The 17910-nt window shown below is 37.0% G+C and overlaps 1 pseudogene; it reads right to left on the bottom strand.

The window, feature by feature from the left end:
• Nucleotides 1–3027: 3027 nt before the first annotated feature.
• LOC129904978 (5S ribosomal RNA) lies at nucleotides 3028–3149 on the bottom strand (annotated as a pseudogene).
• Nucleotides 3150–17910: the final 14761 nt, after the last annotated feature.

Raw genomic sequence — 17910 nt, 5'->3', positions numbered from 1 at the left:
CGTACCCTTAACCCCACTTAGTATGTTAGCAGAATAAACAAAAGTAGAAATCAAAAAGGGGTCGCTAGAGAGCGCATGAGAACAAATATAGCACAAGAGGGCTGTTAAGTCCATCATGGAACACAAAACACAAAACATATATACATAGCCCACATCAGAAGTCTACAGACCTCTACAGAAGGATAGCCTAAACATATGACGGGACAGGGCCCTGTCGTACCCTTAACCAACATGTTTAAATATATAACAAAAAAGTTAGTACCAAAATAGGGCTCTGGACAAAGGAGCACTGCCAACCAACAGTGTGAATATCCTAAGCGAGCGGGTCAGCAAACTAAATGTCTGAACCTGCAGGCATGTAACGCAGCCCCCGAAGAAGGAGGGTCAGTACGGATAATGTACCGAGTATGTAAAGCATGAACTGTAATAAGTAAAGCCATTATCAGAATAAAAGGTGCAAAAATGAGCAAAATATCCAGAATATCAAAATTCTTTTCACAACCACAGATAATGTATGTAGAAAAACATATGCCATATTTGGCCCTATTATGGGACTCGGTGAATAAATTGTGGTCGCCGCCCTGTCACTGGCGCCACAACACATCATAACTCCGGAGTAGGGAATATATTCATAATAGATCATATCATATCAGATTGTCATATCAGATCATATCATATCACATATGTACATGGCACATTATAACTCTACAAATCAAACCCATGTATAGGGCGTACCTGCCCCCTCACATCTGGGCACGAAGAACAATGTAGAGAAGTATGCACGATAACAAAACCTAACTCGGGCTCAGTTAAGGAAGCATTGAGGCATCCACGAGTGGAGTAATGAGAAACTAAATGCACATTAAATTATTTTTGAGACTCGATGGAGTTAACAAAATAAGCTATTATTCAAAAATCAAGACAAGAGTCGTATCAAGTACCTTTTGAATATCACCATGAGTTATATCGAAATAGAACTTTTGGAATCATATACACGTATCTAGGCACGATAAAATATCCTTTGGAAAATCAAGAAGTTGTCCATCCTAGCAGCTCTACGAATAGGAACTTCCTTGGAATCATATAAAAGTCATATACTTGTTTCATAAAACCATGCCAAAAAGTAAGATTAGCTTTATATACTTATGTCAAAACATGCGAAGAGAAGAGAATAAGCTTTACATACTTATGCCAAAGACATGCCAAAAGAAGGAACGGTTAGCTTTACATACCTCTTACGGATTACTCCTAATACGTTGGACTCATCATCTCTTGAACCTATTTAACATGAAAGTAATACTATGGTTAATGACCCTTCACTTTCCAATTCCAACTCTACAACCAAGTCTCCATAAAGTACATTTCCTTATCCATTTCCCTCGACTAGTTCATTACTAGTTCCTAAGTTATCGACAATCGGGCAGCATTTTCCCTATAACTTCAACATCCCTGAGATTTTAACTCGGACACCATGTCAACAACCATACCAACAACAAAAACAACCAGCAGCATATATACAAGTAAATCATTTCAACATTCCTCAATACAACCCCGAACCACTAGCTCAAAACTACGATATCAAAATAGAGTTTTTAACCTTTATTTCATAAAATCTTTAACCATACAAAACGGGGGATCATGTGGCTGCAACCAGAAGTACCCATACTCTTTATAGAATAATTTCCATCCCTGAAACACACCATCAAACCAGCTGCAAATGCAGAACCACAATCGCAACACACTACTCGACTTCGATTTAGCTATAACGACTTCAATTTAGTTTGTTTCTAATGTCAAGCGTCCTTATGAAATTTTTTCACTTAAAATCTCATTAAATACATGTAATATACCTCATAAAATCATCATAAACTCCAGTTCGAAATAAAAAACTTTACCTTACCCAAAACTCGCCAAAAGTTGCCGGAACTCACCTCGAAAATTCCTTTAGCGCAGCTGAAACTTCGGACTGTTTGTTAACGTTTTGGGGATGATACAAACCATAAATTTACATAAAACGTACCTTCATAACATCATGGTATACCCTAGATAATTAATTCACGGAATGAAATCGGAAAACTTACCTTTTTCCTCTCCAAATCTATGGCCATCTCTCTCTACCTCTCTAGTTTCTTCTCTTCCTTTCTCTCTTATTCTTGAGTTTTCTAGAAATGTATGGAACTTTGATAAGTCTTAAAAAACATATATATAGGACATCCAAGGGGGTGACACATGTCAACCCCTAAGTGGTAACACATGTCAAGCCCTAAGTGGTGAGACATATCAAGCCCTCATTGGGCCAACACATCACCTCCTCCAATCCGGGGCTGCCATGTGGCATGTGGGGCCCACCCACTTTCTCCATATTCTGACCCATGGCACTCTCTCATTATTCCATGTGGCACTCTCTCATTCTACCATATGTCACCTTCTTTTCCCCTCGTGGGTTCACAATCTTGTCTTCTTTTACGAATCTATGTAATTCTTGATACGTAAGCTTGGTACGTACTCAAGTAGCTTAAGTATGTAAAATTTCCTAGTTGGTAGCTTACATATGTAACACGTCCAAAGTAATAGCTTACACAAGTAAGTTAGGTCCTACGACTCACTACTTGGCCTCCAATTCCTTCCGGATTCCTATAACTTTATTTCCAATCTTTCCTGCCATGGGGTATCACAATCTCCTTTCCGTAGAGTTGTTTGATAACGTTATAGCCTATTTGGTTCACATGGTAACTTCTAAGAATATTTCAAGAACTTATGAATCTTTCAAGAAACTTAAGAAGCTTAAGAATTGTTTTTAAGAAACTCAAGAACCTCTCAAGGTACCAAAGTCTTTCGAAGTGCAAAAGTATGGGGTATGACATCCTTTCCCCCTTTAGAGCATTTGTCCTCGAATGTGGACCAAAACCTTCCTCCGGATCTTATACCGACTATATGGAGAGTTTTTCTATTCCATTGCCATAACATATACTTTCATCAAGCAATCAATATCAGAGTTCCAAAGGTTAGAATTACTTGTAGATGTAGGGAATAGATTTCCTCTTTCACTTCCCGGGGGGATACCCATCCTAGTACTATTCTCGCCCAAGCACGCTTAACTTCGGATTTCTGATGGGATCCGGTGCATTAGTACTGGTATGATCGCATCCATCCTTTAAGGTCTCCACCAATGGTTCCTCACATGGTCTCAGATACTGCGGCTTCTATCTGTTTATTGTTGTCTTCGAGATCCATCCATCCCTTATGGGATCTCGTTAAAAGTTTAAGCGTTCCTATTTATATATGATAGCGTTAGTTGATTTTCTCTTACGCTTGTATTTCTATTGTCCACTTCCCCCCTTTAGGGTGTACCCATGTCATCCTATGTTTATTTTCAACTATTCATGGGCATATGATTCCGTTCCAACACACTTAACATACTGTACCATGTCTACACCCTCTGTTAGATCATCCATACTTTAGGTTTCCCCTATAATAAACCCTAGTACAAACATGGGGTGCTTAGTATTCTCAATAGATAGTACATAATTTAGTCCAAGTACTGGTACTCGGGTCATATAACTAATATAGTAGTTTATTCGAGACCATATTTCATTCATCCTAATCAGTACGTCACTAGTGCTTATAATGGTGTCCGATTCTCTATTCGGGGGCACTTATACTCTGATGACACATGTTTCACATTTTGTTATCACATTTCTTTTCAAAGGATACCACTTGTTCCTTTAATAATTTCACAATGCCTCAGTTGTCTTGCAATTTCTATTCCCTATCCTCGTGGGATCCCACTATTTTCCAAAGTGGAGGTATATATACACAATACCCCTTTCTACTTCATGAGCTTTCATCCTTATCGTGCACCCGATGCTAACTCCTAATCTTACTCACAATCATATTCTTTAGTTACTTCTTTACTAGGCTCTCCGTACTTCCACGATGATCCTTATTATATTCATACCATATTCTGCTCATTGTCAATCCTAGAGGGTAATATTTCTTAACCTTTATTCACAACTCTTACCCTAGTTTAATTCCACCTAGTGGAGTAAGCATACTTAATCCTTTATCCTTCCTCATCATTCTCATCCTTAATACCTCGCAAGCCGTCTTAAGATATTCATATCCATCACCATTCTTCTCACTATATCAGTATTGACCTTCTAATTACCACCCATACCGCAATTAATTTATTTCCCAAAGTCAGTTGTACTCCTAGTTTAGTTGGATCTTATCATTACCGTAGATACGATATCATAATATATATTATAACCTTATATCTAATTCTCTTTCTATTTCCAAAATTTTTTTGGTAGAGTTTCCTCTATATTCCTCACTATCTCCAAACTTGCATGCAGGAAATACCAATAATGCCACGCAAGTCCAACGTATATATATACATCCATATCATAGCCATAACACCTCACAGGGCCAACATATATATATTTATGTCACAGCCACACAGGGCGCCCAATATCAACCATAGTATAAAATGACGGACTTACCTCGTATGTCCAACTCGAACTGCACCCGTTACACTTTTCTGTCTACTTTTTCCTTCAATTTTCAACTTTTCATTTCAATCATAGTTCAATCTTCTTACCTTATCCATCATGCCCCTTTCACACCATTACTAACCTATATACTGTGTAGCTTCTAATATCATCCGCCACTTTGTTCTGTCGATGTCTTTCTTTAACTGAAACCAAAGGTTAGTAAAAAAAGGAATTTCATTTCCTATGGCTGGGCTCTATCTCACGATCTAAGACAAGAAAGAAAGATAACATCCTAAATGCCCTGTAGCCTCCTATTTATAGATGTGGTACACCATATACCGATAAACCGGACTCTACTACACACAATCTATAGATATTCCGAGGACCAAACCGCTCTGATACCACTTATTTCATGATCCAACTCTGTAGGCCATGTTTGGTGCCCGAGTTGGGCACCCATACGTACCCTTATCCCCACTTAGCGTGTTAGCAGAATAAACAAAAATAAAAATCAAAAAGAGGTCACTAGAGAGAAAATAAGAAAATATATAGCACAAGAGGGCTGTTAAGGCCATCACGGAACACAAAGCCCAAAACATATATACATAATCCACATCACAAGTCTACAGACCTCTACAGAAGGATAGCCTAGTCATATGATGGGACAGGGCCTCGTCGCACCCTTAACCAATATGTACAAATGTATAATAAACCAAATTAGTACCGAAAAAGGGCTCCAAACAAAAGAGCACTGCCAACCAATAGGGTAGATGTCCTAAGCAAGTGGATTAGCAAACCGAGCATCTGTACCTGCGGGCATGTAATGCAACTCCCGAAGAAAGGGGGTCAGTACGGACAATGTACCGAGTATGTAAAACATGGACTGTAATAAGTAAAGCCATTACCAGAATAGAAGGTACAAAAATGAGCAAAATATCCAGAATATCAAAATACTTTTTATAACCACAGATAATGTAAACAGAAGAACATATGCCATATCTGGCCCTATTATGGGACAAGGTGAACAAATTGTGGTCGCTGCTCTGTTACTGGCGCCACAACACATCATAACTCTAGAATAGGGAATATCTCCGTAATAGATCATATCATATCAAATGGTCATATCATATCACATGTGTACATGGCACATCATAACTGTACAAATCAAACCCATGTATAGGGCATACCTAGCCCCGCACGTCTGGGGATGGCGAATAATGTAGAGAAGTACGCACGATAATAAAAACTGACTTGGGCTCGGTAAAGGATGAATTGAGGCATCCACGAGTGGAGTAGTGAGAAACTAAATGCACATTAAATCATTTTTGAGACTCGATGGAGTTAACAAAATGAGCTATTATTCAAAAATCAAGACAAGAGTCGTATCAAGTACCTTTTGAATATCACCATGAGTTATATCCAAATAGAACTTTTGGAATCATATACACATATCTAGGCACGATAAAATATCCTTTGGAAAATCAAGAAGTTGGCCATCCTAGCGGCTCTACGAATAGGAACTTCCTTGGTATCATATAAAAGTCATATACTTGTTTCATAAAACCAAGGAAAAGAGGAAGATTAGCTTTATATACTTATGTCAAAATATGCCAAGAGATAGAATAAGCTTTACATAGTTATGCCAAAGACATTCCAAAAGAAGGAACGGTTAGCTTTACATACCTCTTACGGATTACTCCTAATACATTCGCCTCGTCAACTATTGAACCTATTTAACATGTAAGTAATACTATGGTTAATGAACATTCACTTTCCAATTCCAACTCTACAACCAAGTCTCCATAAAGGACATTTCCTTATCCATTTCCCTCGACTAGTTCATTACTCGTTCCTAAGTTACAGAAAATCGGGCAGCATTTCTCCTATTGCTTCAACATCCCTGAGATTTCAACTCGGCCAACATGTCAACAAATATAACAACAACAAAAACCATCAGCATATATACAAGTAAATCACTTCAACATTACTCAATACAACTCCAAACCACTAGATCAAAACTACGATATCAAAATAGAGTTTTTAACCTTTATTTCATAAAATATTTAACCATACCAAACGGGGGGTCATGTGGCTGCAACCAGAAGAACCCACACACTTTTTAGAACACTTTCCATCCCTGCAACACACCACCAAACTAGCTGCAAACGCAGAACCACAATCGCAACACACTACTCGACTTCGATTTAGCTATACGACTTTAATTTAGTTTATTTCTAGCGTCAAGCTCCTTATGAAATTTTTCCACTTCCAACCTAAATAAATACATGTAATATATATCATAACATCATCATAAACTCTAGTTCTAATGAGAAAACTTTACCTTACCTGAAACTTGCCGGAACTCACCTCGGAATTTTCTTTAGCGCAGCTGAAACTTTGGGGCTGTTTGATACTATTTTGGGGATGCTACAAACCATAAATTTACATTAAAAATACCTTCATAACATCATGTTATACCCTAGATAATTAATTCATAGAACAAAATCGGAGAACTTATCTTTTTTCTCTCCAAATCTGTGGCCTTCTCTCTCTACCTCTCTAGTTTCTTCTCTTCCTTTCTCTCTTATTCTTGAGGTTTCTAGAAATATATGGAACTTTTATAAGTCTTAAGACACATATATATAGTACATCCAAGGGGGTGACACATGTCAACCCCTAAGTGGTGACATATGTCAAGCCCTAAGTGGTGACACATGTCAAGCTCTGATTGGGCCAACACAGCACCTCCTCCAATCTGGGGCTACCATATGGCATGTCTAATCCAACCCCTTTATCCATATGCTTACCCATGGCAGTCTCTCATGCTGCCACGTGTCACCTTCTTTTCCCCTCGTGGGTTCGTAATCTCGTCTTCTTTTATGAATCTATGTAATCTTTGCTACGTAAGCTTGGTACGTACTCAAGTAGCTTAAGTATGTAACATTTCCAAGTTGGTAGCTTAGTATGTAATACATCCAAAGTAATAGCTTATACAAGTAAGTCGGGTCCTATGACTCACTACTTCGCCTCTAATTCCTTTTGGATTCCTATAACTTTATTTCCAATCTTTCCTGCCATAGGGTATCACAATCTCCTTTCCTTAGAGTTGTTTGATAGCGTTATAACCTATCCGGTTCACATGGTAACTTCTAAGAAGCTTTCAAGAACTTAGGAATCTTTCAAGAAACTTAAGAAGCTTAAGAATTTATTTTTAAAGAAACTCAAGAACCTCTCAAGGTACCAAAGTCTTTTGAAGTGCAAAAGTACGGGGTATAACACAATGGAGGCACTAAGAGTTGTGCCTAGGTCGGTAGATACATTGATGAGTAGTTTGGTGTCAATTTAGAAAAATATTATTAGGATAAGGACGAGCTAATACAATTAGTGCTTGACGAATCACTGATAACAACTCCCTCGAGATATGGTAAAGCAGGTTCGAATGCGCCAGATGAGCAGCATAATGATGACAAGGAGTAGTTGACTTAAGAAGTTTTCTCCCTTTATTTTTAATATACTAGCATTGAGGGCAATGTATATTTTTAGTTAGGGGTGGTTTATAGTGATTTTGGATATTTTTATTGCTTTTTGTTGACTTGTGCCCTTGTCGGGCTTTTGTAATTATTTTGGATGCTTTATTTTGAGCCCTTGTTGAGTGTGGTTGGATGTTTTAGGTCATTGATGGGATTGTTTAATGCTGAATTTGTGCCCTTTTTGGGTTTGATCTTTTGATATATTATGTTACTTTGAGTTGGGTTGGTCCTACATTCCTATTGTCTTACTACTCATGCTCGCTAGTTGCACTTAGATCTCTGCTAAGCCTTGTTCTTTCAAACATCCATGTGCGCGCAATTCAATGACGCATTTGTGAATAGTTGATAGTTGAATAAACTCTAAGAGTTTTCTTCATACCACAGTTCTTTCTCAAGGTGTAAAGTTTTCTTTTCTTTTATTTTTAGCCTAATTTTGCATGTTGAGTCAAGTTGGCCTTTTTCTATGATAGATTGTGTGGTGACTTTCTTAAGAAAAAATGTCAAATTTTAGTCTTATTTTGATTTTGCGTCACACATCTCACAAGAGAGACCACTAAAACATATTTTATTGACAAAGGATCTTGAAAAACATTTTGCAAAATAAGGAAAAAAGTGAATTCGAAGGTCATCTCTTATCATGGCTCATACATTTTTCGTTTGGCTTTGTGATTTATACCTGGGTGTTGATTAATCCATTGTACTTGTCAAAATTCATTTAGCTTAATTGAGTTTGAGACTAGCTTGAGATATTATTGGTTTGTGATGTCTTGTGTGGTCAAATGTTGAATGATTCGTGTATAGGTATTTTTTCTAGAAATTGCCCCAAAATGTGATTTAAGGAAAAATTCTAGATAGGGCTTGACTTGAAAGATGAACCTAGGACCTTTTTGATTATCCACTTCACCCAAATTATCCTTCCCTCAACCTTGATCTTAGTCAACCTCAAGATTTGTAACTGATTTATTTGATCACCATGTTGCACAACTTGACTTTTTTGAATCCTCTCTTTTGGCGCCCTTACCTCCAAAATTTCTAGTGATGAACATATAGGATAAAAGTCTAAGTTTGGGGGGAAAGAAAAGAATTGTAAGACCCCAAAAGTCAAAAAGTTAGAACGGAGGAGAAATCTCAAGAAAGGGAATTAATTTCAGGTCTACTACCCACTCTACGATTCTTAGAGAGTCGTATGACTCATAGAAATGAGTTGTAGAGACTGTCCTTAGACTTTTTCAGGACAAGTCTCTAAAGGAGGTTCTATGACTCAACAGGATGAGTCGTCATCCTATTGATGAGTCACAAGAATGACTCATTTTCAAAGATCATAGACCATTAAGTCTGCAAGTTTCGAGACCTGCAGGAAGAATGCATATTACGACTCGTAGACCTAAAGATGAGTCATTAAAATGACTCGTTTGCAAACTTCAGAGTCCTATTTTTCAGCTCTTTTCCAAAACCTTCAGGATGACTCTGTTTGATGACTCGTAGAGGAGACGGTGAGTCATACACTTGACTCGTAAGGAAACTCCTGAGGCCTGATTTCCAGGTCTTCTCAGGGACCTGCACTACGACTCAAGTATATGAATCGTAGACTTGGGATGAGTCGTGCAGTTACCTCATAGGGTTAAATTCAAAGTTTTAATGAAGAGTATTTGTGTCATTTCCCAAGTTTTGTTCAATGAACCTAGACACAATTATGGACAAGTTCAAGCTTATATCTACCCAATCCTTTGAGATTTTCCTCATTCTAAATCATTTTTCTAAAATTTTCTAAGGCAAGAACTCAATTCTCTCAAGGTTTCTATCCATGTTTCAAGCTAGGATTTCAGATTTCACCAAGGTTTGTTCTTCAATTTCGAGTAATTTCAATTCAGGTATATGGGGATTAATCCATAGGTCCCTTTCACCCATGGAGTCCCAAAGTTCTCTCAAAGTATCCTTCAATTTACAATAGTTTATAAACCCTAGTTTTGATTAATTGTATTGGGTTGTTTCAATTTTATTTTACATTGTTATCAATGATTATTCTAAGTATATCTCTGCATGATTTTAAGTTGAATTATTAATGCTCATGCATGAATATATTTTCAAGTTATAATTTTGAAGTTAAAGATGATTTTCATAAGTTGATTATGAGTTCAATGATTTTCAAGGAAAGTTTTCATGATTTAAAGTTGAGATTATGATTTTAATGATGACGTTATGATGATGATCAAGCTATGATAAAAAATAGTTATTATGGTGTGATAAGTACAATTCTCACACAATCATGTTCAAAGATGGAGATCAGTACAATTCTCACTGAAGTTATGGATTCTTATGAATCACTAAAGTGCATGAGTTATTCCTAATATATTTTATAAAGATGGATTGATAGGTAGTTACTATCTTTCCCTATTATATTATGATCATGTTTTTATGAGTTTCCATTGGGATATTGACTAGTACCAAGAGGAATTGTAGGTGGGGTTCGGTCCGGTAACGTAGTTAGTTACCCAAGAAAATTCTAGTAGCAACCTAAAGTCCCAAACTATATTTCCCACATAGAATTGCCTTTATGGCCTAGCTAGTGGATCCACAAATAGCATAGTTGAGTTGTGTTGAGTACCAAGAGTATACCCTAGCATGGTAACCTCCCCCTTTTCGATGATGGTTACATCGGATTACATATTATAGCTTGTATGGTATTATATGTTAGTTAAAGGTCTTATTCCACACAAGTTAAAAGTTAAACTATGAGTTTTATGATATACATTGACCATGAATTTTCATAGGCTTTCAAATGCTTTTAAGCCTTACTCATGTTCATTATGATTGGTCATGCATCTTATGGCATATTGTTCATATTCATTTACTTGTTCATGCATATCTAACATACTTAGTACCTTCTATGTACTAACATATATTTTACCTACATTGTCTCATAATGTAGGGACAAATGATAATCACGATCATTTTTTTTTTGGCTGGAGTTTCCTAGATATGAAATAGATGGTGAGTCATCATCTTATCGATGCAAAGAATTTCTTTTCATGTTGCTACTATTTTGACTTCTTCTATTATTTTATTATTTTAGGTGAGCTATAAGCTTGTCCTAAGCACCTATCAAAGACTAGATTAGAGGCATGTTTAGACGATATTATGATATAGTCCATTCGGACATTGGTTGATTGATTTTATCCCTTAGACCCATTCCCTCGAGTTGTTACTTCCGCTCTTATTATCATATTTCTTTACCTTATGTTTATGATGTATGCTAAGATAGCTTGGTCGGTGTCCATCGCATCCCAATCACTGTGTATTGTCTTGACACTAGCTTAGATTGTGACAAACTTAGTATTAGAGCATAAGGTTTAGAAGAGTCCTAGGAAGTCTAACATACCGCATTAATTAGAGTCTTATTCATTGGTGTGAAGAGTGACACATCCATGAATAGGAGGCCATGAAACATCTTAGGAAAATCTCACTTCTTGCATGATCTATGTCTTGTGGTAGGGTGGCTAAGTCTTTTCCTTTAACGCTTGTTCTTTGTGATTTTTAGAAAATGCCTACATTAAGATACCAAATTAGAAGGAATGTGTTTGAAGAGGAGCTACAAGCTCCAAATGATCCCTTAAATAACCAAGTCTCCAATGCTAAGTTCCGAGTATCCTTTCAAGTATTTGCTCAAGCTATTACAACTCAAGTTAACAGTAAAATGCTTGCTCCCGTGAACCCAAATATGGGTATAATAAAAACAAAAGTTTCGGTATTTCATGAGGATGAATCCTTTGGAATTTTGGGTTTCCAAGGTGGAAGAGGATCCATAAGAGTTCGTTGCTAGCATTCATAAAATCTTGGAGATTATGGGGGTTATCTCGATTGAGAGGGCGGAGTTGGTTATGTATCAATTGAAGGGTGTTGCCCATATTTGGTTTAATAAATGAAAGAGTGAGATGCCTAGAGAGAAGGATCTCGTGACTAGGGATGAGTTCAAATAAGTATTTCTTTATCGCTTCTTTTCATTGGAGTTGAGGAAAGCCAAAGTACAAGAGTTCTGTAGCACCCCTTTTGGGAGGATGCCACTTACGAAACAAAAGGTAGTTTTTTATATTTTTTAAATCACAAATAGTCAATACCATTGCGGGTCCATAAAATACACAAAACTCGAACTAGTAGTTATTACAAAACTATTATCTTCCTTTGTGCAAAATGACAAGGCAATATATAAATGCAGTATAAGCATGACTTGAGTTAAAAGCACACTCCAAAATAGCAAAACTAGTCACCCTGTTCAAGTTACAAACATATAATTTTGTTTTCATAAGCCTTCAAAATTTCATACATAAGTCCCACATGTATCATGTACAAGTCCCCCAAAATATTTACAAAAACTAGATGCACATGCAAATGTGATCTTCACAAGGGCTCCAAAAAGTCTACTCCAAATGGCCATCTTTATACCTCGTCCCGCACATTACCTATGATAGAAAATAACTATCGCTAAACATAAAGCTTACTGGTGTAAAAACTTTGGGCTTAGAGCCATTAACTTCAATTCCCTCGTTCGTCGCAGGTGGCTCAATAAGGTAAAAGAAAGACCAAGTGAACAAGTATATCAAAGTATCGAATACAAACCTTGAAAAGTTTCAAAATATCAATATCAATATTCGAAGGCTCAAGTATCAAGAAACTTATAATTCAATTCAAAAGAGTTGTCAAATAATCAATTTCGCCCAATAGGTACGTCATGCCTTCAAACTAAGTACAATCAATATCAAGACGGACCGAAGCCCCAAAATTAAGAAGGGTCGTCACCCAATATCAAGAAAATCAAGAACCATGTTGAAAGTGGCCTTCCACTCATACTCGAGAAAGGATGAAACCCCATCATCAAGACGAAATGTAAATCCAAAGTCAAGATGGGAAAGATCCAAATCAAGAGGCATGCCAATATCAATGAAAAGTCACTATAATAAGAAGGAGAAAGTCCCAACAAGAATGCAAAATGATTAAGCAATTCGTACAAGTGGGCGGTTTAGCGAAAGTTTTGCAATACTTGAGATAATAGTCATACCATAATACAAGACAAGGAGTAAGGAAACAACCCATCAAAATACTTCAAATTTCAGGAAAAAAATATATTCCAAGTTCAAGTTTATACTCAAACCTTGGCGGTTTAGCATACAACAGGTTCTACCATAACTCGAGGAGCTCAATTCCTCTCCATCATAGATCAAACAAAATCTACTTCGTCAAACAGTTTCTCTTAGCTTGTATAAACAGATATACACCTTAAATACACAATAAAATATCTACTTAAGTTTAAGAATCTAATCATATCGAAACTAAATATGAAATTAATAAAAATCAACCCAAACTATTCAAACTAAAATTCTGGATAGCCTACTGTCTTATATTGTTGCTCAGTTTCAAAGGGGTAAATGGTGGAAGTAGACTTTGTAGCCTCAATTAAAGTTATAGACATGTATCTTAGAGTCTCATACAATTTCAAATCACCCCTACAACAATTCTGTACAAAAGGATATGCCCAAAATACCAACAGCAATCCATGTAGGATTTCCAAAACAAAATCTGGGCTGCACCTCCCCAATACTTCATTACCCTTATTTGAGCATATAAAAGCAAACCTGGGTTTTAGAGCCTAAATGAAAGTTATATCCCTATGAAATATCTTTCCAAAAAATCTTGAATCACTCAAAATGAAGCTTTACACAAGAAGTTATACTAATATTACTAACGCAAGTCCCTTCCAAAAATGAAATTGCTAACAAGAAAAAGAACCTCAATCTTACCTTAACAAGTGGGTCTCTCAAGTTGGCTAAAATATGTGGTTTGCACGTTAATCTCCTTTTGTTCTTGCTTTTTATCAAATTTTCTCTAAGTTTCTAAGTGTAAAAGATTAACAAATGAGAACCTTAGTCATTAGTTGCCTTATATACTTCTCCCTTGAGAGTGACATGTGTCAGCCCCTAAGGGTGACACATGTCCGGCTCTTAGGCCACCACGTCATTCTATACATCCACCCCATGGCTTCCAAATGGAGGGGTAGGGTCCACCCAAGCAGGTCCATCACCTGCTTGGTCTAAGTAAGTGCATCACCTACTTAGTCCAAGTAGGTGCATCACCTACTCATTCCAAGTAGGTACGTCGTCTTCTTATTCCTCTTTTGTGGGTTCGAAATCTCATCTCACTTTAAGAATCTATGAAATCCTTTCTACTTAAGCTCGACATGTACTCAAGTAGCTTTGTTATGTAAGACATCCAAGTCGGTAGCTTACGCAAGTAGGTTGATTACCATGATCCATTATTTGGCCTCCAACTCCTTCCAAATCACTCTAGACCTATTTCCAACCATCGCTACTCACATAGAACTTCATAGATAACATGGATCACATGGCAGTCCTTTAGAAAAAAATATACAAAGAAAATTAGGGTGTTATAACTCTCCCTCCCTTAAGAAATTTTGTCTTGAAAATTACTTTATACTCAAAACAAATGTGGATATTGAATTCGCATATCCTCTTCTTGATCCCAGGTTGCTTCATTGCCAGAGTGATTCCTCCAAAGGACTTTTACTAAAGGAACTTTCTTGTTTCTAAGCTCTTGTCTCACGGGCAAAGATTTGATTAGGTTCCTCATTATATGTCAGGTTAGGACTTATCTCAATGGATTCGACAAGAAGATCATGAAGGTAGTTGGGACATACACCTAGCCTTGATAGAATTTGCTTATAATAATAGCTACCAATCAAGTATAGGCATGCCTCCCTACGAAGCCTTATATGGGAGAAAGTGTAGAACTCCTCTTTACTGGAGTGAAGTTGGTGAACAAAAACTAGTTGGTCCTGAGATTGTGCAATAAACTAAAGATAAGGTAAAAGTCATCAAGGATCGTCTAAAAATTGCTTCAGATAGACAAAAGTCTTATGCTGATCTTAAGAGGCGTGAAGTTGAATATCAAGTAGGAGATAAGGTCTTTTTAAAGGTTTCTCCATGGAAGAAAATTATGAGATTTGGCCAAAAAGGAAAATTTAGTCCTCGATTTATCAGACCATATGAAGTACTTGAGAGAGTTGATCCAGTTGCATATAAACTGGCTCTTCCACCGGAGTTAGATAGAATCCATAATGTCTTCCATGTTTCTATGCTTAGAAGATATCGCTTCGATCTATCTCATGTTCTCCCTATTGAATCCATTGAGATAAGTCCTAACTTGACATATAATAAGGAACCTATCCAAATCTTAGCCCGTGAGACAATAGAGCTTAGAAATAAGAAAGTTCCTTTAGTAAAAGTCCTTTGGAGGAATCATTCTGGCAATGAAGCAATCTGGGAGCGAGAAGAGGATATGCGAATTCAATATCTACGTTTGTTTTGAGGATAGTATAAGGTAAATTTCGGGATTAAATTTCTTAAGGTGGGGAGAGTTGTAACACCCCAATTTTCTTTTTATGTTTTTTCTAAAAGATTGTCAGGTGATCCATATTATCTGTGCAGTTCTACGTGAGTAGTGATGGTTTTTTTTATCGAAATTTTCATCTTATATATATAAAAGTAAGCTTACAAGTACAAGGAGGGGGACGTGAAAGGCCTTACCTCCGAAAATAAAATGGAAGATATCTAATGAGAGGACTCCTCTCGACTAGGAAGATCAAGTATAGGAAACTAGTTCTATTCAACTAAGGTACAGAACCTAGCTAAATTGAAGAAAATCAAGTATACCCAATTTCCTTTGCATGGGTCAAGATCGGTCATATCTTCTGTGATGCTCGACTAAAATTTACGAGAATCCATTCGGGCTTTAAATTCTTGAGTCCATATAATAGCTAACGTACAAGTTGTTGAAAGTTGTTAAAATTCGGATTTTGCCAAAGAAGAAGAAACAAAGGGGTTCCATAACAATCGGCTATCTTTTTCAAGGTCGCTCGACTAACGTCTTTGATTCTCCGTTCGGGCTGAAATTTCTTGGGCTCTACAATTGTAGGAGTTTCTGTATTCCTGCAAAATTTAGAGCATTTTTGATGATGTATACTATTGCTCCTCTTGAGAGTTACTGTTCTGCCTGTAACATCGGCTGTCATTTTCAATATCGCTCGACTAACGTCTTTGGTTATCCGTTCGAGCTGAAATTTCTTGGGCTCAACCATCTTTGGGGATACTATTATCCTGCAAAATTTGGAGGATTTTGGATGTTGCATGATGCATGTTGTTGAGGGATGATGGCTGTTGCTGAGGTGGTATGCTGTTTCTGGCATCTGTTTCTCCTTAGTTTGGACAACTTATTGCAAGGAACAACTCTTTTTGTTTTTGATCTTAGGATCTTGCTGAATCTGTAGAGCTGCATGTCTGTAAGTTGTTCAAATTATCATAACTGGAGTGTGTTGTGAATCTGTACTGATAAATAAACAAACACAGATGGCTCAAGAGGTGCAATTTCAGGTTGGTAGGAGTTGTTGAGAGGTGTTCCTGATGAATGGTTTTGGATTATTATAACTGCTGTAATCTTGGAAGAGGTTGGAATATTGTTCCTGCTGTAGTTTGTAACCTGCACAGAAGCAAAAACAAAAAGCAAAGTCTGCAAACAATTCTGTAACCCCAAAATAAAGAAACAGTTCCCTTGTGGCTTCTCTTGTTGTTATTGATGTAGAAAAATTCCAGGATATGTAATATGGTGTATCTACACAGACCAACAAACAAAAATAAAAACAAGAACTTGAATGTGTCCCATGTGTGGTGCAAGGAAACCATCTTGGGCTTCCAATCAAGATTCCTATACTTGTTAAACCAAGAAAGAAGAGAAGACAAAATATAAACTACTCTACTCCTTACCTCTAAAGTTAGACTGGTTATTCTAAGAAAATAATAAAGATAGTAATAAGGAATGGAGATTTTCCCTTGTACAGGAGTTCTAACTGTGAGATCTTCAAGGTATTTATAGCTATGCATAGACAAAACCATGTTGAAGTTTGAGTTAGAACCAAAATGGAATGAGTTAGGGAGGTTTCTTGATTCTCCTGAGTTTTTTTCTTCTGAAAGAAGACATTTCCAGCTTGTCCATCTCAAGGTATGCCTTAGATTGTTTGGGGAGATCATGCACAGTGAAATAGAGTTCAAGAGATTTGCATTTGTGGCTGTGTTTAGATAAGACATCAGCTGTGTACTTTGTTTCTCTAAGGATGTGTTTACAGCTGAAAGTTTGGATTTGGTTGATGATGTTGTTTAAACTATCCAGCAGCTCCTTGATTGACCAAAGGGGTTTTGCTTCTTGTTGTAACCACCTGATTAGGAGTTGAGAATCTACCTCTAACTCTACCTGTAAATAACCAAGCTGAATACACCAAGATAGACCAAAGATAGCAGCCCTGATTTCTGCTTGGTTGTTAGTTCCTTCCCCCAATGGAACTGCATAGGCAAATATAAGGTCACTATGAGTATTTCTAAGTATTCCTCCTCCACCAATGTTGCCTAGGTTGTTAAGGGAACTACCATCTGTATTTAGCTTTACCATGTGATCACCTGGTTTGATCCAACATATAGGGGTAATTTTGGTATCATGGTAGCATTGTTCCACTGAAATGACTAGGTCCTTCCAGTTATTTGGCCACTCAATATAAGGAAAAGCTGTGATGAGCAGGTTAGAGATGTCTTTGTAGATAGAAAATTTGACTCTTGAAAGGTTAGATTTCTTCCCTCCATATTTGGAAGCACATCTATTCTTCCATAAGTTCCAACAAATAAAGACAGGGACTGCTTGTAATAGGAGCTTATGGGATTCATTCTTGTATTTAGATGTCCACCATCTCATAAGCATATTTCTAAGAGGTGTGTAATCCTTTTTTATGCCCAAAGAATCAGCAAACACCCTCCAAGTATTCTTGGCAAAGGTTC

This window comes from Solanum dulcamara, chromosome 1 (genome assembly GCF_947179165.1).
Source record: "Solanum dulcamara chromosome 1, daSolDulc1.2, whole genome shotgun sequence".
Lineage (NCBI taxonomy): Eukaryota > Viridiplantae > Streptophyta > Magnoliopsida > Solanales > Solanaceae > Solanum > Solanum dulcamara.
This window is presented reverse-complemented; position numbering and strand designations above follow the sequence as displayed.